The sequence below is a fragment of the Sarcophilus harrisii genome, chromosome 1, assembly GCF_902635505.1.
Source record: "Sarcophilus harrisii chromosome 1, mSarHar1.11, whole genome shotgun sequence".
NCBI classification, from domain to species: Eukaryota; Metazoa; Chordata; class Mammalia; order Dasyuromorphia; family Dasyuridae; genus Sarcophilus; species Sarcophilus harrisii.
Window position 1 is genome coordinate 198,117,462 of NC_045426.1, and position 14,299 is coordinate 198,131,760.

The window sequence follows — 14,299 nt, forward strand, 5'->3', positions numbered from 1 at the left end:
AACAGATTTCTTCATTAATTATGTCCAAAAAATATACTTCTATCTACACTTTGAATCCATTATCTTCCTATGCAAGGGTGGATAACATGTTTCATTATGGATAGCATGTTTCATTATAAGTCCTCTGGAATTATGATTAGAAATTGCATTGATCAGAGTTCCTAATCTTTCAGAATTGATAGTCCTTACAATGTTGTTATTGCACAATTTATTCTTCTAGTCCTACTTAATCACTTTGTATCAGGTCATATAAGTCTTCTCAGGTCCCATTTTCCACATTTATTCATTTATTCCATCATATCAAAATTTTTCATTTTCTATGTGATGTCTTCAAACATTTGAGGTTGTCTCTTCTCTTTTTGAGACAAGGGATGATCTGAAGGCCCTTCCCCAGTGGATAGATTGCTGGACTTGAATCAGAAAGTTCAGAAAGACCCAGTTTAAATCTCAACTCTGATACTTAACAGCTATGTGACCATAGGCAAGCCATTAAGTCACTCTCAGCTTCAGGGTCCTCCTTGGTAAAAGGAAGATAATGAGAGCTACACTACATCCTCACATGATTGGGTTATTTATTCTGAACTCCACAAACATAAAACAAAATGAACATCTCCACATACAAAATGGAACAGGAGTATATATGAAACCACAACTGTCTCTTATGTATGGCTTGCTTTTCTCTTCAAGCACATAAGGATATTCATCAAGTAACTTCCAAAGTTGTCCTTCTTGTCTGTGTTTTTTTCTGGTCTTCCTTCTGGGAGGAGCTGTTGTCACGTTCCAATGAGATTTTATATAGATATATATATACACATACATATATATTTATTTATGTATACCCTTTGAAAACTTTAGAGTTTTACATAAATGTTAGTTATTTTTATCATTATCGCTCTTTTCTGTAAATTCTCTTATTTTCCATCTCTTTTATATTGCAGTGCCAACATTTGGTATGCAATTGGATGTATGTGGCAAAGAAGATACTGGATCCCTCCCTTCTACAGAATGGATTCTTAACTTTTTTATGTCATGGATTCTTTTGGAAGTCTCATGAAACTTATGAACCTCTTCTCAGAATAACATAAGGTAAAATACATAGGAATACCAAGAAGCCTGAAATATACTGAAATAGTTACCAACCATAACCACGATAACTACAGAAAACAAGTTTACAAAACACTAGATGAAGAACCACTGTCCTGTGGGGTGGAGATGATTTGTGTCAATAATTTGTGTCAGCAATCCATAGGCTTTAGGGGAAATTAGATTGTACTAGAGCAGAAATACAAATAAGGTATACTCAGCATAGAGCAGATAATGAAATACAAGGAGGGAATGCCATTCAGCCCTTAGAATAGACATATGGTTTCTCACTGTCTACCCACAAAAGCATCCTTTAATGGCAGAGGCATATTCCCATGCCCCTTCTTTCCCAGTTGTGTCTTTGCCTAGGCTGGAGGCAAGGATGCTTCTCCAAAGCAGACCTACCAAACAAGATTTGGGGAAAGGTTATCAAGTTGATGCCAGTTCTCAGAGGATGGTGCAGGAAACAGAGCAGGTGAGAACCAGAGAAGCTAACAGCTGAGTAAGGGCCAGGCCAAGTACAGAGATCACAACTCCCCAGAGGCTTCCCAAACAAGGGCACTGTTGCTTGTCACCCTGTTAGGGTAATTCATTTGCTCTTGAACAACTCTGCCTTTTTGGGGATGGCTAGCATGCTGGAGAATGGAAGGATGAGGGGACATCCTTAAACTATCCTTAAGACTGTCCTGTCCTTAGGACATCCTGTCCTACCTGGACAGTCTTAAAGGGACTGAGCCAATGGGAAGGACTTGATTACACTGGGCTTGTAGCTTCTTTCCTCCTGGAATCCCCTAAATTTAATATTTAAAGCAGGATTATGTCCACAGGGCAAATAGAGGTTCTATTCAACAGAAAGATAAGAACTCCTAGAATCCTCCTAATAGTAATTTTTTTTTTCTTGACTGGGTGAAAAAGGAAATTCTTTGCCTCAGTTGCTACCTAGCCTTAATCATTGAGTGGGTATGCCATTGAGTGGCTCAGCCATCTCTGTCTTCCAGGAACTAATATTCTCCTTCAGAGGTGTCCTGGATGGACAACACTTAAGCAGATGAACTCTATCCAGGCTGATTTCAGTAAGGAAGAAAGCATTAATGATTAGGGAGATCAGAAAAGGCAAAGGTGTTCAGGGAGTGGTCTCTCCAGGCAGGAAAGACAACCTGAGCCAATATACAAAGTCAAGAAAGGGAATGGCAAATTCAAGGATCAGCAAATAAGCTGGTTTAGCTGGAATGTTGGATTGGCAGGAATAATATGAAATAAACCCAGAAAGGGAGGTTGGAATTGGGTGTGAAGACTTTACAAACCAAACAGCAGAGCCTGTATTTATACTGAGAGTTGCAAAGCAGGCAACAGAACTTTTTGAGCAAGGAAGTCCTTGTTCTTTTAGGAAGGTTATTTTGGCAGCTATGTGAAATATAGTTTGGAGATGGGACAGACTGGGCCCTAGTAGGGGACTACTACAAAGGTCTATACAATAGTTTTCAAGTGGATGAACAGGATGATGTGTGTGAATGAAAAAAAGAAATGGATTTAATAAACAAAGTGTCCCAAAAGTCTTAGTTCTGTTTTGTATTATTAATAAGTTTTAAATGCACTAAGAATTTGAGAATGCCCTGAATATTGAGAAAGGAAATCACACAGGATTTAACAAGTAATGGGTGAGGGAGAGAGAAAAATCAAGGGTAATAATAAAGGTTATAAAAACTACATGACTGAACAACCGTACCCATAACAGAAATAAGACAGTTTAGACGAGAGGTAACTGAAAAAGAGAACAAGTTCCATTCTATCTAGAAGATATTCAGCTCAAGATATCTAAGAGCCAATGGATGTTGCAGGACTAGAGTTTATAAGACATATCAAAGCTGGATATTAAGGTTTGGGCAGTTAGATAGCACCATAGCGCCAGGTCTAGAATCAGGAAAATTATCTTCCTGAGTTCAAATCCAGCCTCAGACACTTACTAGCTGTGTGACCCTGGGCAAGACACAGCCTGTGTGTCTCAGTTCCCCATTTGGTAAAATGAACTGGAAAAGGTAATGGCAAGCCACTCCAATATCTTTGCCATGAAAAGTGGGAGGCAACTGAAATACAGAACAACAAGAAATTAAACTTTGAAAGTCATCTATAGGATAAATTATACCTATTATTAAGGGATTATTGAGCTGATGAGATTACCAAGAAAAGAAGCTGTAGAAAGAGAAAGGATCCCAATACGGAGCCTTCAATTAGGAACAGACATAAAAGATGATCTAGCAAAGAAGTCAAAAATAATGACCAAAACCAGAAGGAATTGACCCAAGAAAGAGCAATGTCACAAAAAAGCAGGGAGGAGAGAATCAAAACAGAAAAGTCAAGTAGGATGAAGACTGAGAAAAATCACTGGATTTAGCAATTAAGAGATTGTAACCTTAGAATTTTAGTCGAGCAGTTAGCTTGGAAACTTTATTACAAGCAGTTTAAAAGTATATGGGAGGCAAAGAAGTAGAGGTAATAAGTATGGATGGCTTTCAGAAATTTTCCTTCTTTATTATGAACTTGAAAAATATCGTAAACATAGTTCGCGCAAAACAATTAAAGAATGATATATGATGATAGTGTATGTATAATGTGGGAGGATTTTTCCCTCTCCAAAAAGGTCTCTTAAATTTAATGTGGAAGAACAAAACTAGCTTGTGTGTGTTCTCTTCTGAATTTTCCTCTACTCTGATCTTTACGTTTTTAATGTTTCATTGATGTTATTTTCTTTCTTTTCCTCTTTTTTTTAAATTACTGATTATTACTCGCCATATTTCTCACCACATTTCCCTCCCCCTCAAGAAAAAGCCTTATTGTGTAACAAATAAGTATAGTCAGGTAAAATAAATTCTTGCACTTTTACAATTTGGAATAGGGAGGCTGTGATCACCTCCTTTTCGGTGCTTTCACCTCCTTCTCTGAGAAGTTAGGAAGGCTGTGATCACCTCCCTTGGGGGGCTCTGACCTCCCTGAGGTCAGGGATGGCATGACCACCTGTGTTCTAAAATAAAAGCGGGAGATGTAATGGGCTGAGGTTTGAGTTGATGCACTGAGGTCCCAAGTGCCCAGGCTAAATAATGGTCATTCTCTACTCTTGTGCATGATTGGATAGAATAGTGCCTCTACTTACAGAGTCCTCATGTGTTGTATAGGAAATATGATTTTGGTGGGTGAGAGCAGAGACAGGAAGAGAAGCTGGAGAATTGGGCCTGGGTTCGAGACCCCGGGCTGCTGGATTTATTATGTTGGCTGCTGGGCGAGCTAGCTTCTTGACTCAGATTTACTTGTTGCTGTAGCGATTCTCTTTTACCTCGATCCTTCTTCACTGAGCTAAAAGACTGACAGTTTCCCTAACCTGAATTCCTGACTCCTGCTGATTTAAAAATACTGATCTTCACATTTGGCCCAGCGGTGGGAACCAAGCACTGAAGAAGTCTCAGGTGACCAGGAACTTGGGTGAGTATTGTTAATAGACAAATAGGAACTATTTTCTTAAAACTAAACCAATGTAATCTTTTTTTGGCTAAAATGGGACAAATGCTACCTAAAGACTCTCATCACCCCAATCCCCACCCAAAGTGGTGCTATAAACTTGTCTTAAGCTGATAGAAATACATGGGTTACTTATAACTTGGAACAGATAGAGATTTGTGGGTATATTAAAGAGGTGCATCTCCTTGGTTGTAGAGGAGGAGCAGATCTCTCGAGATAACTGGTCCCAGGTTGGACAAAGAGATGTCATACATTTCAGAGAATACGTTCCTCATTCAATTTCCATCGAGGCTATTTATACAATATTTTCAATTTTAAGGCCTATCCTAGAGAAAAGAAAAACCTGGCTCCTTCTACTCCTTCTCAAATTAGCCATGATATTAAGGAGGAAGACAATGAAGAGATTAATGACCATATCCCACAGGGCATGGAGACTTAAGTGAGCAAGGGTGTGACCTTCCCCCTCAGGCAGCTTCATTTCCCACCCAGGAGCAAGTGATTGACTCTCCTCCACCAACTCCACCCTCTAGGATGGAAGGAGGAGGGCAGTGGGGGGCAGTATTCAACACTAGCACCTCCCCAGCATCCCCAGTATCCAATTTTGAGTAGGCTGCAAGAGGGCTTAATGAAGGCAAAGAAAAGGGTGTGGACATCCTGGAACTTCAGCCACTTATCTGTCCTGTAATTTCCCAGTCTAATGCCTCAGGTCAACAAAGTCAAAGATACGCCCCTTTTAACTTAGAAATCATTAAAGATCTTAAAAAGGCCTGCACTCTTTATGGGGCTACATCAGCTTATGTTAAGATGCTGTTACAGAATTTGGGTTTGAAATCTTGACTCCTGATGACTGGAAATCTCTATAACGAGGGATGTGATGGAACTTAAAATTACATGTAGCTTTCTGAATATAGTGAGTTCTCTGTAGGATACAAGCCCAACAAAATAGTCAAAATACTGTTCATGCTGCGATCACCTATGACCTACCTGAGTATAGGTCCATACGAACGTCACAGCACAGATTAATTATTCAGTAGCAGCATAGAGGCAAATTGCTGCTAATGCTATCGTGTGGCTGCTGAGTCAGGCTAGCTTCTTTGGCTGGCCATACATTGCCATCGCCGATTCTCTTCCACCTCCGATCCTTCTACACTGACAATAAAGACTGACGATTTTCCCCTCACCTGAATTCCTGACTCCTGCTGATTTAAAAATACACGATCTTCACAGTTGCTCACTTTTTTTTCGGTTATATCCAACTTTTCACGGTTATATTTAGGGTTTTCCTGGCAAAGATACTGGAGTGGTTTACCATTTCCTTCTCCAGCTCATTTTACAGATGAGGAACAGGCAGAAGTGTTTAGTGACTTGCCCCAGGATCACATAGCTTCTAAGTGGCTAAGACTGGATTTGAACTCAGGAAAATAAGCCTGAGAAGAGGCAAGTGTTAAGACCTGTCTTAGGTAGAGTGCCAGGGGAGATACTTGGCTGGCTCAACCTGTGTTGGAAACACCACATCCTACAGAGTGGCCTGCCTGGTCCAGCCTGGAAGCTGAGTGACTAGCCCAGTGCAGCCGGTGGTTGAGTCTAGCTCAGCAAAGAATTAACCTATCCATTGGAGATGCCATGCCTTTTGAGAAGTAAGCTGAGCTCTCCCATCACTGACCCTATTCCCTCTAAAGTTTTAAGAGGTGCCTCTAGATAATAAAGAGATATGAAGGGTCTGTCATTCCGCAGTGATGTCTTTGTGATCATGTAGCTAAGAAGGACATGAAGTGGCTGGTCGCTCAATGCATAGAATACTAGGCCTGGGCTCAGGATGGGCTAACTGTGCTGTGTCACACTGGTTTCTGTTTGCCTCCATTTTCTCAGCTATAAAATAGAGATAATAATAATACTATCTACCTCCAGGATTGTTGTGTGGATCAAATGATATGATAATATTTATAAAATGCTTAGCATAGTGGCTGGCACACAGTAGGCACTAAGTCAATTCTTATTCTTTTCCCCTCCCATGCTTATTCTTCCCCCCATGGTAGACTCAGAATTTATAGGAGAACATTTCTCAAGTTTTTGAGGAGAGATCTTTTTTGGCTGTTGCCCTTACTGTACATTTGCATAAACACCTTTTTATGAGGAACAGAGCTAGGGGCTAATTATGAAACAAACCTGAGACAAGTCTGAGACACCAAGATTGAGGTTTATGAGTTAATGTCAGGAGGACAGCTACCTACAAAGTTATCCTTAGGATGCCCAGAATAGTAGCAGCTACCCTTATAGGGATCCAAATTGCTAGGGCCAGAGGAGATCAGGAGAGTGAGTATAGAGAGGGTGTCACATTAAGATAGATCAGGACTTTCTAACCAGTCCCAATTAAAATCAAATCTTTTACTGGAAGGCTTCCCCAAGTCTTTTTCATTCCAGTACCTTCCCTTAGTTAGCTAGTTCTTCTTTATCTTCACTTTACATGTTTGTTTGCTCCTATAAAATCTTTTGCCTCTTTTTTGTATTCCTAATGCCTGGCACAGTGCCTAGCATATAGTAGGCACTTAATAAATCTTTACTGGTTGATTAAACCTGAAGGAAGAGGCTATGGACAATATGTTCTATCTAAAAAGCAAAACTCAAGCATAGGTGGATGAGCAGGGTAGGCAGCTGATGTGAGATACATTGCACTGAGCAATTTTCTAATATTTAATTTTTATAAACATACATTTGAAAAATATAAACACAGAATGGCATAGTGGATAGACAGTTGGCTTAGAGGTGGTAAATCATGGGTTCATATCCTTTCTCTGACACATAGTACTGAGGTGACCCTGAATAGATCACAATTGTTCAAGAATCTAAATTGCCCAGAAAGAGTCTATCTCCATTGCTGGAAGGAATTTTTTCACCTATGTGCTCCCAACCCAGATTTAAGCCTTATCTCTATGTATTCTTATGCCAAAAATAATTCCACTCTCTTTGCTATATATGCAGGTATTAATTTTTCCATATATCAAATTGCATATTACAATTAAAGCTGAAAATCTCTTTAAAATCAAGGGGTACAGTTTTCATATTCAGAAGGATATGATTATCAAGCCTGCATAAGGCCCATACGTGTTTTTGATTTTGAAGCCAGGTCATGTGAAAGACTTGGTTCTTTGAAAATGGAATCTCAAATGAGAATGGAAGAAAAAGAAGAATATGAAGAAAAAAAGAAGGAAGAAAAAGAATATGAAGAAGAAAGAAGAATATGAAGAAGAAGAAAGAAGAATATGAAGAAAAAGAAAACAGAATACGAAGAAGAAAGAACATGAAGAAGAAGAAAGAATATGAAGAAAAAAGAAGAATATGAAGAAGAAGAAAAAAGAATACGAAGAAGAAAGAACATGAAGAAGAAGAAAGAATATAAGAAGAAGAAGAATATGAAGAAGAAGAAGAAGAAAGAAGGAAAGAACACATGAAGAGAAGAAGAATGTGAGAGAAAGAAGAAAGAACATGAAGAAGAAGAAAGAAGAATATGAAGAAGAAGAAAGAAGAATATGAAGAAGAAAAAGAAGAAGAAGAATATGAAGAAGGAGAAGAAAGAAGAATATGAAGAAAAAGAAGAAAGACGAAGAATATGAAGGAGAAGAAAGAAGAAGAATATAAAGGAGAAGAAGAAAAAAGAATATGAAGAAGAAAGAAAAAGAATATGAAGAAGAAAGAAGAAGACTATGAAGAAGAAAGAAGAAGAAGAAGAAGAAGAAGAAGAAGAAGAAGAAAGGTGGTCAAGGTCATTGGTCTAAAACTGTTTACTGTAGGGCTGCAGGATAGAAGAGTTTGGAGTCAGAGCCCTTGGGATGAAATCCTAGTTCTTCCACTTACCTCCTTGGAAAAACCATTAATTTTTCTCGGTCTCCATTTCTTCATCTTCAAAACAGTTATTAGATGATCTCCGTTAACAGCTCTAATCTGTACCCATATGGTAGACAGAGTCCTGTGTCTGGCCTCTCCAAATATGTCCTTCAAGTGATGATACAGGTTCTCAAAAATAAACAGCAAACATCTGTTAAAGATATCTCTGCAAAGCCTTCTCATCATGGATTGACTCCTCGTCACATAGGAACCATACCTTAACTGCTATCAACTGCTTAAGGAAGGGGCTAAATAGCACAGTGGATAGAACACCAGCCCTGGAATCAGGAGGATCTGCCTCAAACACTTACACTTCCTAGCTAGGTGATTAGACAAGTAACTTAACCCCAACTGCCAAACAAAATAATAAATAATAATAATAATAATAATAATAACATACATACATACATGCACACTTTCCTTGCTGTACACAGCTCCCTAGTACAAGGGAGGGGCAAAAAGATCATTCAAAGATAGTGAAGCCTCTCCTTGTCTCAACAACAACTCCAAACTTCATAAGAATCTTGTTCTTATTCTATGCTCAATTCAAGCTGCCTATCACTGTATAACCATATAACCCCCACCATTTGGAAAAGCTAAATTAAGGGACTGTCATAAGTAGCAGAGCCATAAAGCTCTTTGACTCCTAAACCCACCCTTCTTTCCTTGCTCCTTAAAGCTTCTCTATATGGCCCCAGAGCCAGTTTAAACCATTTGGCACTAGTAATCGTCCTTTTCTTCCTTAAATATATCTGGTGATACCATTTAGCAAGCTGCAGTTCCAAGAGGAAAAGAATTCATTGGCCTCACCGCTGTCCACTCTCTCAGTGCTGAGCTAAGCTGGGTTTCAAATTCACTATCACTGCTGATAACCTTTTAACTGCTTCTCAAAGAGCAATGCTACAGTGGTGATTAATGAGTAGAAGGCCTTTGTTATCCAAATTAGGCTGAGATGTAGATGGCTAAGTTTCAGATCCAAGCTCTTTCCCATTCATGAGCTGTAGGGTTACTATACCAAAGCCAGTTTAAGATGGGCTACACTTCAGATTTCACTGTTATGGGAAATGGTATATTGTGAGTGAATAAGGTATTGAAATGGGGAGAGTGGAGAAGGGAGTTGTAGAATATGGGGTTGATCTTATAGCTATAAGAGAGTTACCTTTTGCAAGCTACCGGACTAATGAGTAGTAATGGGAAAAAAGATGACGAAATAATTTTCCAACTTCTCAGTGGTTCAATGGCTGCACCAAACATTAAGTAATCTGGTTTTGTTCAGTCCTTTCAGTCGGGTGTGACTCTTTGTTGCTCATTTGATTACTATTGTAAGGTACAGGATTTATTTTGTTCTTCTGGATTCAATATAGATGATGAAACAGGCTAACAGGGTTTGATGACTTGCCCAGGATTTGTAAGTATAACTAGTACAGTGTCTGAGGATGGATTTGAACTCAGGGAAAGCGAGTCTTCCAGACTTTAGGACTCAACAATAAAAACAAAAGCAATATGGAAGGAAACTCGAAAATAATTTTCCAATTTCTAGGTGGGTTAATGGAATGGAAGAAGTAGTAGTATACAACCATACCTGGTCCAAGACTTTTAGATCTGGATGAATGGGAATTAGTAGAAGAGGATCTTTGTCAATTCTGTAATAAAAATGGCTTTAACTCAATTTCTAAAGACATATTTAATACATATAATTTAATACAACAGCTATAAAGTTATTTAAGTATTAAAATGAAAAGAAGAAGTCTCTAAATCATCTGTTCCTCATCTGAGAAGAAGGAAGAGGCAGAAACACAGTCAGCTTCTCCGTGAAGCAGAATATGACAAGATTAGAAGAAGCATTAATTAAAGCAAAAAATAAAGGAAGATATCTCAGTTTATACATGCATATCCTGTGATGGAAAAGATTGACTTTCAGGTCAAAAGAGACCATGCTCACCCAATTTGGAAAAACTTAAATTGAAAAAGGGTTGCACTCTTTATAGGGCTATATCATCTTATGTGAAGATGTTGCTAGATAATTTGTCCTATGAAATCTTAACCCTGAATGATTGGAAATCCATAAGCAGCTTATGCTTAGAACCCGGGACAAAATTTGTTGTAGCTTTCAGAGTATCGTGAATTATGGAAGCTGAAGTTCAATACAATAGGCAAACGGGAACTATTGAACAAATCACTTTTGACCAACTAGCTGGTGAAGGTCAGTATACAGAGAATTCAGAACAGATTTATTATCCTATAACAGTGTATGAGCAGATATCTAAGGCTGCAATAAAAGCTTGGTGTTCCCTCCCCAGACAAAAAGATCAAGGGGAAGCTTGCACAAAAATACAGCAAGGTCCCAATGAACCTTTTGCAGATTTTGTGAGATGTTTGCAAACAGCTGTAATCAGAACCATTGGAGATAAATGCTGCTATAGAAATAATGATGAGACATCTGAAAGCTGAAAGATGCCAATGAGATTTGCAGGGCCATGGGGACTAGACAAAGATGCTCCTTTAGAGGAGATCATAAGGCGCTGTGCCACAGTGGGCACAAATTCTTATTATACCCAAACTATGATGAACATGGAAAGACAGGGTCCCTCCTGACTTCAGGACCAGAGCTCTATCCACTGTGCCACCTAGCTACCCCTTTCCCATAATTTTTTTTTCATTTTTTTTTTCATTTAATAGCCTTTTATTTACAGGTTATATGCATGGGTAACTTTACAGCATTAACAATTGCCAAACCTCTTGTTCCAATTTTTCACCTCACCCCCACCTCCCACATGGCAGGATGACCAGTAGACATTATCTATTAATATAAAATTAGAATAAGTATACATCATAATTTTCGTTTTTTTAACATGTACTTTTATTTACAAGTAATATGCATAGGTAACCTTACATTAACAATTGCCAAACCTCTTGTTTAATTTTCACCTCTTGCACCCACCCCTCCCCCAGCAGATGGCAGGATGACCGATGAATGTTAAATACATTAAAAATATAAATTAGATACACAATAAGTATACATGACCAAAACGTTATTTGCTGTACAAAAAGAATCAGACTCTGAAATATTACAATTAACTTGAAAGAAATCAAAAATGCAGGTGGGCATAAATATAAGGTTAGAATTCAAATGTAATGGGTTTTAGTCATCTCCCAGAGTTCTTTCTCTGGACGTAGCTCATCCCATAAATTTTTAAGACAGTTTTTCTCCCCCAGAAATTGAGGGTATAAAAAGGATGACTCTTCTTCTTCTTCTTCTTCTTCTTCTGTAAATTAAAATTCAGATACCATACCGTTGAAAAATGCTTTCCTGCAGTCTGTATATATACCTAAGCGATATAAAATTTTCATTTCCTACCAAAAAATGACTATTACAACTAAAATCTTGAAATTACTATGAAATTTATTATAAATATTGATTACATTAAAATTTCCCTGTTTGAGCTCTCAGCTCCCCAAGTATATTTGAAAGAAAAAGCTGGTGCGATTCATTTCCATTCGGATCAGCTTCTGATTGAGGGATATATGCACAACATCTTGTCCGAGGAAGATAGGTGCGATGAAACCTTCTTGCAGCACTGTGATTGGGCAGATCTCTTTCTAAGAAGCAGATAAGTGGAAATTCCCATTCTGTTAATTTTTTCCCTGAAAAAGATTGGTTTTGACGTTGGAACACTCTCTGTCACGATCTGGATCTCCACACTGGAATTCAACTTGCTTTCATAAGCGTTAGTTTTAGAATACAACATCTCTGTGGTTTGGTGAGTTTTGTTCGTACCACTGAACAAAATACTGTAAACCCTCTAAACTTTGCTCATCAGTTTTCTTACCATTTTACTCGGATAAGCTGTTCAGCAAATTTTTCAGGTAGAAGCTGTGAAACTTGATTTTTTGTAATCAAGACTGCTTTACTTCGGTCATTCTTGCAATAGAAATAAACATGATCAATAGGATTTTTTTCTTGCATTCCATAATCCATGTTGATGACATCAATTATGAAATCTTCAGCCTTTAATTCAACTTTCAGATCTGTAAGTTCTGGTGTGGAAGCAGCAACATCTTTTGCAAGTTGCTCATATTGCTCCCTTCTAATCTTCTCTTGCCCTGTTGGCCGAGTTTCACCCACAAACTTGTATAGTTTACGACTTTGAATTTTCAGCAAAATCTCTCGTGCCTCAGCCAATTTGGGATCAGGAGAATGCAAAATCTCCAGAAAAATGTTATCTGTAAGTTTTACGTAGGCTTCCATATCATCAATTGCTGTAGAAAGCGTGTACTTTTTCCCCCCACTACCTTCTATTTCTATATGGGGATCTGCTTTAAGGAAGGCATGTGTCATCATTGTTTCAATGAGGTTGCCAACTCTGTGCTGGTAAGCTCTTCGGTGCAGGCAGTTGCGGGTATGGAACATGTCATACAGATTTCCGACTTCCTTGTCTCTGGTACAAATATGTTTCTTATTGTCTACTTCACATACACGGGCAAACTTAATAAAGCGCTTATGCTCAAAGTTATTTGGAATTCCAAGATGGTGGCAATCCCTGGCAAAATAATCCCATTTATCCACATCAATGCCATTGGTTATTAGCCACTCTCATAAAGTTTCTCTTCAGGTGCGTCCTTTGCTCTGACCACGAAGAACTCTCTTCTGTTGAAACAAGAGGTCCTGCGATTTGTTCTTTGATAAAACATATATCTTCTTCTGGAACAAGCCCATATTTCTTCATTACATTTTCAATTCCATTGGCATTAACCAGGTATTCAAACATCTTGACTGAGCCCATTTCATGCTTCCAATCATATCCTGGGCGAGCAGTCGACCTATCAAACGATATGATGGTCCATGACTAGATCGCGATAAGCTGGCAATCTGAACACACAGCATATCCCGCTCAGTTATTTGTAGTTCAGGCTGCTTTTCACGCAGTGCACGGACCAGACATCCTGCTAGATACCCGACACCTAGACAATGCTCAAATCGGTTGTGTGAGCCACCTGGAAAAACATAGTAAGCACCTCCCATCTGTTTAATATATCGAAGTCGTTGAAATTGAGGTGTGTCAATGATTCGGATAAGAAGAGGGTGAAATTCTATATGGCCATGAACAGGATCATTAAATATCTTCATTGTCTCTTCATGGTCTTGATTCAGTTGATTGATACAATCCAGCAGTTTCTGTCTTTCTTCTGAAGAACTTACTCCAAGATTTTCAAGAAGCGATTCATCAAAGCTGAGCAGCTGAGTGCCTCCGATTTTGTTTTCCCGTATGCGGCTGAGGAGCGTCGGGTTGCAGAAGCCGCGGTCGCGGAGGAAAGAGCACAGCCAATCGGGGTCCCAGCTCTGGGGATCGGTGTCGTCCTCGGGCTCCGCGGCGGCTCGGGCAGCGGCGTGCTCCGAGGTGGGAGAAGGAGTCCTGGGGCGAGCACGTTTTAAAGGAGTTCGGTATTCCCTCATGGCCTTTCCTCAGCCGCTGCCGCTGCCGCCACCTGCTGAGTTCCAGAAGCCGGCTATGCAGCTGACCGTGCAAGCGCACAGCCACCCAGCGCAGGCTGCTATCTCTCTGCTTATTGCAGCTTCGCTCTCCTTGGCTTCTGCCTCCTGCTTTCTTCAGCCTCCAGCCAGCACCAGAGTGAAGGTGCAATGGATCTCTCTTGCCTCGAAGATGGGGCTTGGGCTTTCTGGAGTCCTCTCTCTCTCCTCTCTCTCGGTCCCACAAGAAGAATAAGTAGCTTCAAAAGCTCCCTATTTATGTGATCTCCCAAAGGTTAACTCCGCCTTCTGGAGGGAGAGGGATTCTAGGTTATATCCCAGAGTACTCTCTGG

The 14,299-nt window shown here is 39.4% G+C and overlaps 1 pseudogene; it reads right to left on the reverse strand.

The window, feature by feature from the left end:
• Positions 1-12,210: 12,210 nt before the first annotated feature.
• LOC105751078 lies at positions 12,211-13,977 on the reverse strand (annotated as a pseudogene).
• Between the last annotated feature and the right edge of the window lie 322 nt (positions 13,978-14,299).